The sequence below is a fragment of the Arctopsyche grandis genome, chromosome 12 (genome assembly GCF_051622035.1).
Source record: "Arctopsyche grandis isolate Sample6627 chromosome 12, ASM5162203v2, whole genome shotgun sequence".
Lineage (NCBI taxonomy): Eukaryota > Metazoa > Arthropoda > Insecta > Trichoptera > Hydropsychidae > Arctopsyche > Arctopsyche grandis.
In genome coordinates this window covers 14,057,224-14,070,101 of record NC_135366.1, presented here as the reverse complement: position 1 = coordinate 14,070,101, position 12,878 = coordinate 14,057,224, and positions in this window count along the sequence as shown.

Sequence of the window (12,878 nt, the reverse complement as noted above, 5' to 3'; positions counted from 1 at the left end):
TTTGATAATATACATACATACATGTGTATTATATTATAAAAATCTTTCAAATATTTACTCAAACTTGCTTTAAATAACTTTACATCATTTTAAGCCAAATAGACCCCATGTATTAGACATTATCACAAATAAAATAAAATATTCTCCTTGATGTGTAAGAAAATATGTTATCTAAAAAATTAAATGATAAATGAGTTTGTAATGCGATATCTCCAAATCTAATGGACCGATTTTCGGTCCATTAGATTTCCGCTATAGCGCAGCGCGTCTTGATCCAATTTGAAAAAATACATGAATCTAAAATGGAAATAACAAAACCATAAAAACAATAAGATAAACTAAATTGCCATTAGATAAACATTGACATCATCAGGTTATTTATAAGAATTCAGTCGGTCAGAACATCACACCCCGTCGATAAAGTCATGACATCCAATTCAACGAGTACATCAAACATCAAATCGATTCAACCAGTGCACTAAATAATAAACAGTTTTACGCGTCTCTAAAGATCATCGTTTCAACCTCCAATAAATCCTCTTCGAATATACTAGCGATAATTAAAAGTGTATATTTTAAAATATAATATAAGGATCAGTGTTAAAAGAATCTCTTTCATCATAACTTCTATCAGCACTAAAAATTAAGTTTAACTTCAAATAAAAATAATGAAAAAATATTGACTGAATCGTCATCATCCTAATCACCTTTTTAATAAACACAAATAACCCTTGGACAATGTACAATGTTGTTGTTTTGTATGATACATTGCTATTTAATATTATATTTCTGCCACATTACGTATTTAGAAAATAAATATTACATATTTATTTTATTATCAATAAGCTACATTTCTGTTGACACATTTTTATTGGAATATTTTCAAAGCTTCTTAATACATAATTTCGAAAGAGACTTTGTATGTATGTTTGTTTGGTTCGTAAAACCTGTGAGGTTCAATTTAATAAAAAAACAAATGAATATTCAAATAAATATAATAAAATAAAACTGATCGAATAAATTTAATAAAATTTTCACTATTAGATTAGCCATGTTTACGCGGTTTATATTACGAATACCGAGTGAAGCCGGGTAAAAACACTAGTATATTATAAATATAATATTACATTTCATATTTGAACATATCAATAAGTTTGCTTCCCATTCTAAAAACTTAGCTTACATTAATTGTGGCATGTTTAACAACATACATAATATGGATAGGATACATATGTACATATGTAATGTTTAATTTCTAGAATTGTCAATGTTGAATACGCATAAAGCGACCAACGCGACGGTTCCGAGCGATTGAACATTTCAAAACGTGCCTTTTTCACTTTCGCGCCGAAAGGCAATTGTTTCAGCGGCCAAGAAACACTTTTACACGGCCATTGCCCAACGGGGCCGCTAAAGAAACATGTAGATGGGGTTTTTGTATAGAGACGACTACCCACACGCCCCGAGAACGAGTACAACGTAGTGTACGGATTATTTGCGGTGACCAACGAAGCTTTTTATAACGGCTCCCGTCTTCCACTAACCCATTCCGCCCCGTTAACACATCGCGTGCGAGCTCCACGTCCGTCAAGACAATTAGTCGTGGCCCTCTGGTGGCAATATTCATTTGTGGCCAATCTGCGATAATCGACGGGGGCGAACTCGCTCGCTCGCTCGCCCCGCTATTTCGACGACTATTAATTTGAATGCCCTGATTTAATAATCGATACGGGCGGCGGAGTATAAGGTGTTAAGGACTCGTATATGATTCACGTGTACCCGTATATATGTACAAACATATGTACCAGTGGCGTGCGGTCGAATTCTCCCTGTTTTCGTCGCACAGCCTTACTTACGTGTGTGCGAGCAGGACACAAAATGATGCGAAATGACGTCAGAGCATCCTCTTGTATCCTACTCGCGCAAATGTAAATAAAGCTGCGCGATAGAAACAGAAATTTCCACCGCACGCCACTGATATGTACATATCTACATACGTTATTCGTTACATATGTAGTAAGCCAACTTGATTCTCAACGTAACCCATAAATTGTTATTACTACAAATACTTTTTCATACATATTATATACTAATGGTTTTACCTGGCTTAGCTCAGTATTTGTAATACAAACCGCTTAAACATGTAATAGCAAACATTCATTTGTTTTTTTATTAAATTTATTTAAATCGAAAAAAAGAATATTTAATGATATCAATATCATCGTCATATAAACTTTGATTTGTTTTCGATGCTCCCACCGTTCGAAATTATATATTAGACTAGTTGTTTTACCCGGCTTCGCTCATTATTTGTAATATAAACGGCGTAAACATGGCGAATCTAATAGTAAATATTCATTTGTTTTTTTATTAAATTTATTTGAATCGAAAAAAATTTCGACTCATCATAGAAATTTTGACTTGTTTACGAAGTTCCCAACCAATGTTTCTTACATACAAAGTCTCTTTCGAAATTATATATAACCAGAATCCGGCGCCCCCCCCCCTCCCCCGGCGCCCCTTGTCGCCATGTCGTCATAGAAACTTTGTATTGTTTACGAAGTTCAATCAACCAACCAACAATAGTTACAAACTTACAAACTTAAAAAGTCTCTTTCGAAATTATATATTAGATTTGTATTATAGGAATGATTCTACGCGAGAAAATAATGTATGTTTTCTATAGAAGTGGCGACTACATATATACATATGTACATATTTAAAGGGGACGAAGAAGAATGCGTATTTTGTAGAAAATTATTAATAGTGTGCTTGCCAACTCAATCCAGTGTCACGCGATTTTAAGTCATGAAATGATCAACCGTAGAACAGGTATTCGTGAAAAAATTTTAAAATGGACAATTGAAGCTATTGTCTAAAAATAACCACGAAAAACACATGTTTAGTTACATACATACATACATATGTGGGTTTCTTTTCTGAAGTTTATTTTTTATTCTCTCATATGTTGGAAGACACGACATGTTCTAATACAAACGCTAAAGGTTTTCAATGATTTGGTTACCAAGCAAGCAAATACCATTTATACAAAAAAAAGCTTTTTATTAACTGTCACTGACGATTTAAAAACATTGGAGAAACTTTGGGGGGGGGGGGGCACTGTCTCAAATTTCACTAAAATATTACATACAAAACATATATTGTCATCGCGTGCAAAATCTTAAATATAATTGCGAGAATGCTACTTCATCAACAAAAATTTCAAATTAGATAAAATCATGAAATAATAATTAATAAATAAATATTTATTATTCTGTATTTTAAATGATTTTTTTCAATAAAATGTTTATTTCGAGAATCAGATGGTTTCATATTTAAATAATTTTCATACGTTAAATTTTATAATGTATAGAGTTTTGAAATTATTTCACGTGCAACTGAATTAAAAAAGAAACAATAATATGAACAAATAATGTAATTTTTTTTTCATTGATCAATTAATTCAACATCGAAATAAAATTTAAACCTTTAGTTAAAATGATTCAATTACTGAAAATACGAACAAAGTTTTACCGACGCTCACACTTCTATATATTTTTTTACAATTTAAGGTCTATTCATATTAGCACAGCACAGACCAGCAACTTCACGTAACCAGCAAATACGGAAAGTATTCTTTGGTATATACTACATATATGAATGCGTACGTACATATTTGCGCATACGCAAAAGAATACTTTCCGAACTTGTGTTTACGTGCAGTTGGCAATCTGTTTTTGGCTAATATGAATATACCTTTATTTATGGTGCTGTGCGACTCGGTGGGTAGTCGTTTTGTATATTTTTTTTTCTCATTTTCCGACAGACAATTTGCATCGCTGCTAGTGAAAGGCATCATGTCCGCATAGAGCACGGCTATTGAAAGCTCTGTGCATTCCTGTGAAATTCCCTTTGAAATTTCACTGTTATTAAACAGCATCTATGTATATGTGTATTTGTATGTATTTACGTACAACGCTATTCCATTTTTCAATCAAAAATATATAAAAGAAATCCAATTCGTCCTTCCCGCCGGAACCGTTGTCATGGTCTGGCTATTGTTACGAACGCAGTTGGTGTTGATTTCGAATTGTAAACCTTCTGGGAGATCACAAAAGTAATGTTGACAAATTATCGACTGTATTTTCGTACATTCGTTCGCCGTTTACCGCCTCAGGCCACCGAACATCAGTAGCTAGCGTATTACGGACAAATCCCAGGACTGTTCGTTTCATACGAAAATTTATCGTTTTTACACTCGCATACAACAAATTCAACATTCTCTAGGAAAATTGCGAGACCCATCTTATTTTATTTGATATTTTAAATATAAATTCATACACTTACATACGTATTTATACATACAATCGCTAAATAGCCGAACATACTATTACGTGGGCACGCATATGTATTACATACATACATATTTTCACGAAGGTGTTGTAACGTTCAAGTTTGTCGAGTGAGTACCATGTTTGAGGGTTTGCGAATTGTTTCAATTTAGTTATGAAGTGTGTGTATAGTAGTTAGAAGGTTTGTCTCGTCGTAGATTATGAAATATTACACATAATAATATGATAGTAAAAGAGTCGATTGAGTAAGTTGCCTATCTTAAAACTTGTTCCTATCTATAATTTGAATAAAAAATATGAACAACATAACAAGTCTTAAAGAGAGTAATTACAGAATGAAATATAAAACATTTCCAGCAACAGCATTTTCAAAAAGGTACAACACTAGACTTTCAAAGTAGCATTTTTATGCCCGCTTGCGGTGTGCAAACCCATCCAGGTTAAGAATTTCCACCCTAAACTTGAAGCACTAAAGTATTACGCACGACGACGACGCCATAACTTCATATAGAATTAGAATGTTTGCCTAGATGTATCATATTTTTCTCCTCACCGGCGAAATATTACGACATAGACGAGACTCGAAAGCTGGAGAAAAAATGAATAAATTACATTTTCTACGTGTTACGCGCTCGTATGTTGCTCGAGCAATTTCACCAGACAAATTATGAAGTGAATCTTCTCGTTCTGTTACTCGCAAGGTACCTACGTCAACATTTGCACTCGCAGGGGTAACCAACCCGAAGAGCCCATGTGACAAATGTACCATAATCTCGCGTTATTTACGGGGACTACGTTACTAAAAAAAATGCCGTGAATAGCCGAGTCTGTCATTCATACTTTTTATTAAAACAGAGCTTAGTTCCTCAAAATATCATGTTTATATCATTAAATTAATATTTGTAATACGTTTTATTCCGAAAGATCACTAAGTGAGATTTATATGAGAGTTTATATGAGTTTGGCCTTTATGCTCCGGAGAGTTTGATCTAGGCCCGCCATCGTCCCCCATTTCATAATTATTTGGCAAGAACTGTGACATATTTTAAGTCTCCCATTCCTCGAGGCCTCCTTTTTTTAAACTCACTTGATGATGCCATTGACATTTGTCATATCTCTCTTCATTTTCTGCACCGCTTCCTCGGTTACGGGGGTCGTGACCAACTAGAGCAGTTAATAGTTTAAAATTTTAACGGTTAACTGCTGACTTGGCTGCTATATTTTTATTCCTTGTATAATTTTTACGTCATGTATATATATGTATATGTTTTCTTTTTTATTTATGTATTTTTTCTTATGTCCTTAATCTGTATAGCACACTCGTCGCTTTGGAGCAACCCGTTAGGCGAGTGTGCATGGTTGATTGATATATAATAAAATAAATAAAAATGTACATACAAAATGAATATGTATGTATGTATATTCGATACATATTAGAAATTTGAATTATTCATACGTTTATAATTCTACCACCAAAAGAATAGATTGATCATTTCTATAAATGCAATTGAGAATAGAACGTGATTATTTTATATTTACATACATTGCCGGTCCACATGAGTATATGTACAAACAATTCAATGATAAAACGAAGTTCGCAATCAACATTTTCAATGCACTTTACTTTGATAGCCGTATTGACACGATCGATTCGTAGCCCGTCAGTCAGTCTGTCCATATGTCCATTCGTCCGTACGTGTGACGTTGATGGTCGAACAATAGTCATCGCATCGAGGGTCGTTTCGCTTTATATGCGAATAAACGTCGGTATATCGTGCTCAAATAACAGCCTACTTTAATGACGACGTTCGGTGGCGATGGGCATGAAAAAAAGAAGGAAAAAGTATGTACATACATACATATGCATATAGATATATATGTACATATATGTATGCAGATATGTACATACATGTGTTCATACGCACCATGCGATGTGTATGTGTGTTACGTTGCCATGTGTTGACAACATAAAGCCTCCCCAACACCGATCGAGAACGCACAGGAAATGATGTTCACCCCCTGTGGCAATTTCGCTCATTAGACCTTTACGTACACATGTACGTACGTATATACATACATATGTATATCGAAAATGGTATTCAATTTTCCATTATCGCTGTTCGTGTTTACGTGTATTTAAACCCTTGAAAACTCGTCGATAAGTCACACACGATTGGTCTTACTGCTCAGACATATTATACATATACATACATAGCTCTTTCTTGAAATTAATCATTAAAGGCCGGATAACCAAGGTGCCGTTTTGAAAAAAACGGACCCAAAGGGTGATGTGTATTGTTCATTGCATTGTTAAAGGTTCGCCGAACGTTTTTTTTTTTGGACTCTAGCATTGTAAATAAAACTAAACCGCCCCGATTCCTAGAAAAAGCACTGTGACTATCCGGTGTCTATTAATCATTATATGTAGATTGAACAAATATTTGAAGAACCCAACAAAAAACTGAAACCAAATTTTCCCCTTATTAAAGTAGTATGATAATTATAAATTTAAATTTACGCGATTATTACAAATACATATATTGTTATGTATTACAAATAAATAATATAAATTAAAGGCTAAAGTATGTTTTTATTTACATATGTACGTATCTGTAATATTCCGATTTGGGTTTGCAATATCGGCTTACCGGTAAACCCCGAATCAATCACTCGAAAACCCTTAAAAGATATGCCAGTACATTGATGATTTCTAAAATTAAATTTATAAAGATAAATATAAATTTAGTAAAGATAAATTAAAAAAATTTAAAATTGAATTAAACCAAAAGAAGGATATAATATTTACATATATATTTATATGTAATTTAATTTAATAATTGAGAATCTCCAGTGGGTATATTTTTAGTTTAGTCTATTTAATCTATTAATTTTTTTTAATGATTAATTCACATTTCAACATTTCAAACATAAATGATTTAAATATACAGAATTGCAGACTGAATTTGATAGGTCTTAAAACAGTGTGTTCCAATTCAACACATTCTAAAATACGTAAATTGACTTAAAAACTACATTCATACGTAAAAAACCTGCAGGTCGTCCATATATTACTCTAGAAGCATAAATCATGTGTAATTGACAGTACAACTGTACGTATATGTACAACTATTTACTACTAATAAATACAATATATGTACATATTAGGGGTTCTGATTTCATGGACATTTTCAATTCTCGAGACACACATATGTATGTACATATGTATAACACACGCCTGTATGTGTGATGTAAAAAAAAATTAAGAAAATTTATTTATTTAGAAGAGGGAGAAGAATATATATGTATGTATGTATCAACTAGAAAAAATATAATAGTCAAAAAAATATATTTGAAATAGCTTCTTAAGAATACTAAAATATTTAAATGAGAATCCAAAAGCCTATTTCTAGATTTGGCACAAATATTTCCAGCAATGGAAAAAGCTCTTTCAGTTTCGATCAGTATTATATGTAGTTAAAGGGACGAAAACATTTTTTTTTTATTATCTATTTTTTCTCCTCTCAGCACGTATATTTTCATTTCGTTTTATTTAGTCTATTTAAGTTTGTTTAAGTATCTTTGTAGTTTTGTCTTTAATAACTCCTTATAAAATTCTTCATTCATCGTCAAACACACAATTGTCTCATCTTCATCGGAATCTAAAAGAGTCTTTTCCATTGTGGAATCGTCCATACAAAAAGCACACTATCTATTCATAATAGTTTCATCGTAAGTTATACATTCACCTTATTAATAAATTACCAAACTACCTAATTCTCATCATCAAATCGTACTTAACTCGTAGAAAGCTAGTGGTTAGCGTAAATAATTAATTATCGTCTCCAAAAATAATCGCAGCTGGCGTTCCGCAGGGGAGCTTGCTTGGCCCACTCTTGTTCTCCATATATATAAATGACATACCTATTCCAAAAAACTGTCACATAGCCCTATATGCAGATGATACAGCTTGCTTCACAAGTAGCAAAAAACCAGACACTATCCTTAAAAATCTTGAATTTGCAATTAAAACAATGACTGAACACTTCACTAAGTGGAAAATTCAAATTAATCAAACCAAAACAGACGCCATATTCTTTAGTGTTAGAAAACATAAGCCAAGTTCAGATCTGAAAATCCCCTCTGGAGAAAGTCTGAAATGGCAGTCAGTAATAAAATATTTAGGAGTAACGTTTGATAAAAGAATGAGATGGGCACCTCACATTGAGGCAGCGAAATGCAAGGCGATGCGGGGTATATCCTCAATATATCCAATATTTAATCGCCATAGTTCTTTATCAACGCTAAATAAAATAAAATTATATCGCGCGCTCATATTACCATTATTAACCTATGCTTCACCTGTATGGAATAACGCCTCGAATACTAACCTTTCCAAGCTCCAAGTAATACAAAATAAATCCCTTAAAATAATTTATAATACACCCATATATACTAACCTGAAAAAACTGCATCCTATATATAATATTCCGTTTGTTACAGACATTACTAACAAACTAACCAGTAGATTCTATGAAAGAATCAATAATAACCAAATGTCTATACCCTTCAGGTATAAACACAGATTACCTAAACACAATCTGCTTTAGGTCATCGACTTTAGATAGTCTTTAATTAATATTATGTATTAGATGTATTATGAACATTTATAAGGATTGTAAATAGGTTTTTGAGCTCTTTTTCCTATTATGCTTTAGATTAACATTAGAATAATATAATACAGTGATTACTAACCAAATTAAATTAAAATTGTAAAATAGAAAATGATCAGTAGATCAGTAGCTATTAAAATAGATATAAGATGTATTGTGAACATAATTTCGTAATAATAAAAAGCATTTAAAAATCAAAAAAAATACATTCACCTTTATTAAACCGTTTAAAGAATGATTTGATTGAAATATTTCCGGGATACGGGACATCAAAAATTCCGTTAGTTTCCTGAAATTTCTGTCCCGGGTCGATCCGGACAAAAACTCTTATATACATATATTTATATGTCGTCGAAGATATAAATGCAGAAAAATTAGCATATATTTTGCCCACAAACTCAAATGTCTACGCTTAAACGACATAACATCCTCCAAAAATCACGTAGTGGCAAATAAAAAAATGCTATTTCGCCAATGGCAAAAATGAAATCGTTTTACTCCCTATTTCGATACATTATTATGTCACGAAAAATGACAAGAAGTAAACGCCAAGAGAATTTTGGACAACTTTAATAATAACGTTACCGTGTTGAGTACACGTGACACCTTACCGTCTTCCCCCGACCCGTCGTCGTCTTGTCGATCCCTTTCGAATTATAAATAGGTGGAATCACTCTGGTCTATCGTCAGATCTACATTTAATAACGGAATAAACCTCAACGACAATAAGGGCGCGATATTCAACGGGATGGAGGTAAAAGGAGGCACCCTCTACGAGCCCTGCCGCTCCAAGACGGTAACAAAATAAAAATGCAGACAACGGGCAGAAAGGTTTTTTTCATCTGAATATATGAATAAATACATTTCCATCGGGGGAATTGATGGATCGTCAGAGTGCAGGAGAAACACGACGAATTAAACTGGGATTCAATATTTTCATGCGCATTTTATATACATATTTTACGAAACGTGTATTGTATGGCAGTTCGTAATGTGAATACTGAATACAGTTATCGAAATCAATAATAACATTTTGACGACGTCATAAAGGTCAACATTCTATAGTATGCCAACATTTTTATTTTTTAGAGTGCTAAAATATAATCGTACATATTTATTGATATTTTTTGCGATATAATTTGAATAAAAAGTCATACTTTTATCACCCCGATTTTTCAAAACTTCACCAGGCTTAAAAGGTTCAACCTGAAGGGGTGATTTTAATGGAAAAATTTAAAACCACTAAAAGGTGGAGGATTTATCCGGCTGATGTTTTCACAGGCAAAGAGTGTGGAAAAACCCAGAGAACAAAATACAGTAAAGTCGTACTTATTTCTCAAAGCAGAACCCATCATTTAAATTATTAATTTCAGCGTTTTTCCGGGGATTCCTCATCACTGTGATTTTAAATTGACCCAATCAGGAAGTTGAAACACAAAAATAAAAATATATTTAAACCATCTAAAACGCAATAAATAACACTAACACGAATTTATACTGAATCTACAATATTATGTCTAATATATAATTTCGAAAGAGACTTTGTATGTTAAGTATGTAAGGTTTGGGTGGTAGAATCTGTGACGTCAAATTTAATAATATAAAAAAGCCAATGAATATTCAAATAAATTTAAATAAAATAAAACTATTGAAATAAATTTAATAAAATGTTTACTATTAGATTAGCCATATTTAAGTGGTTTATATTACAAATGCTGGGCGAAGCCGGGTAAAACTACGTATATTATATAGGTAAAAACACGTTCCAGAAGAAATATTACAGGTTACATGCTGCTTGTAAGAAATATAAAAAAGCAGGTAGCAAAACAACGATAAAAAAGGACAAGGGATCATCAAAGATTACCCCAGGGAATATATCGTCGTACTGCACGATTACGAAAGGAACAAATGACAACTCGTTGATAAGACTTGAGATAAATCATGCATGGGCATAATTATTAATGATCGTGGTAATACGGGAATTGATAAATTGCTTTTGGCGGAGTCACGGTAAATTTTCGCCACCGGAAAGTCTTCAGATAGGAATACGGGAAATCCGGAACAAGATGAAGTCAACCCAGTTGAAATTTTAATCGCACGCAATAATGCGCGTATTGCATGATTGGCCACATGAAAAAGAAAACAAACGTACCTATTACCTACTTCCTGAACACTCGAATCACCTAAAAACAACTATTTTACCTAATAGGATTATAATACGTGGCGAATTTGTAAACGACTTGTTAGCGATTAAACGGTTAGTCAAAAACGACGCTCACTCACTTGGCAGAAATAAAAAGACTTTCAAGACTTATTTGTTTTTTATTATTTTCTAGACCTTGCTGGATGATAACTTTTTTCCCGTTAATGAGATACAAAACTCGTATAATCTGTATAACCTTTATCGCGTTTTCGCATTAATTAATGTTGTCAATCATAAACGCGTAATCAAGCCAACAATATGGAGCTTAGTTAAGCCTCTCAAATATCGACACGAAAAATTCTTATTAAACGAGAAAACTCCTTAATTGAGACAAATAGATTTAATGCGGGTAACATTTAAATTTAATAAGATTTAACAGCACTTTCAAAGACAGTTTAAAGTACGCAATACTCTTTATAAATCTTGAAAATAAATAAAGGAAAAACAAAAGCCAAATTTGAATTAAAAATTGAAATAGACAAATGAATTTTCATTTGATACACTTTTATGTATTAATATTTTTAATTTCATAAACGATTTCATCACTAAAGCATTGGCTATATACTTTCTATGTCATTTTCCACAGGTGAAAGAAATTAAAAAAAAGACATTCCTGACAGATAAATGAAAATTGGTCGTTAAACGGTCACAGGAAGTTTGGAACGAATACCCAAAAAGCGATTAATGGATACCATTTCGAATGTGAAAACTCTACCGCATTTCCAAAGGTTGCATTATTGAAAACTTTTTAAACCAAACGTGCGAAGAACAAGTCCCATTAAATATCTGACTAAAATAAATCTAGAATAGAGTTATATCGTGTATCCATTAGCCATTTTATATAAATCGGGGGAAAATTGAAATTTCCTTCAACGCAGTAACAAAAATATAATATAAAAAAGATATAATTTAAAAAAAACATACATTCATTGCACAAAACCTTCGACAATGTTGGAAATGTTATGCTCAATCAGATCTTCACTCACCGCAACTCCTTGCTTGGTTTGGATTTAATATAATCGCATTCTTTTGTTTAAATTTTAAATTCCATATAAAAAACAGTAGAAATTATTTTTGGTATCGTATGATTAATAATATTAATAAATCGAACTGAATTTACGTATTTAGCATATATTGTATAAAAGTACTATTGCTTTACAAATTAAGTAGCCATGAAAAGAAATCGCAAAATTTGTATTCAAGCCGTAACGAAGCCATATTGAAATCGGGTCTACCTCACGGGCCGGAATGTGAAATGCCGGAAAACCCAAATATCGGAAGGCAAAGATCGAAAATCGAAAGATCTTAAGTCGAAAGATCAAAAAAAAGGGTGCATGGTAAACGGTACATACTCACTTAATTTGCGCGAGCAGGATACAACAGGAACAAGAGGCACAGGCTTTTCCTCCCGTATTAATGTGCGCGCGCAGAATACGGGAGGAAAAGCCTGTTTCTCTTGTTCCTGTTGTATCCTGCTCGCGCAAATAAAGTGAGTATGTACCGTTTACCATGCACCCTTTTTTATCTTTCGACTTAAGATCTTTTGATTTTCGATCTTTGCCTTCCGATATTTGGTTTTTCGTGCATTTCACATTCCGGCCCGTCACGAAGACCGATTGAAATCATATGTACGAGTATATTTTTATTTTATCT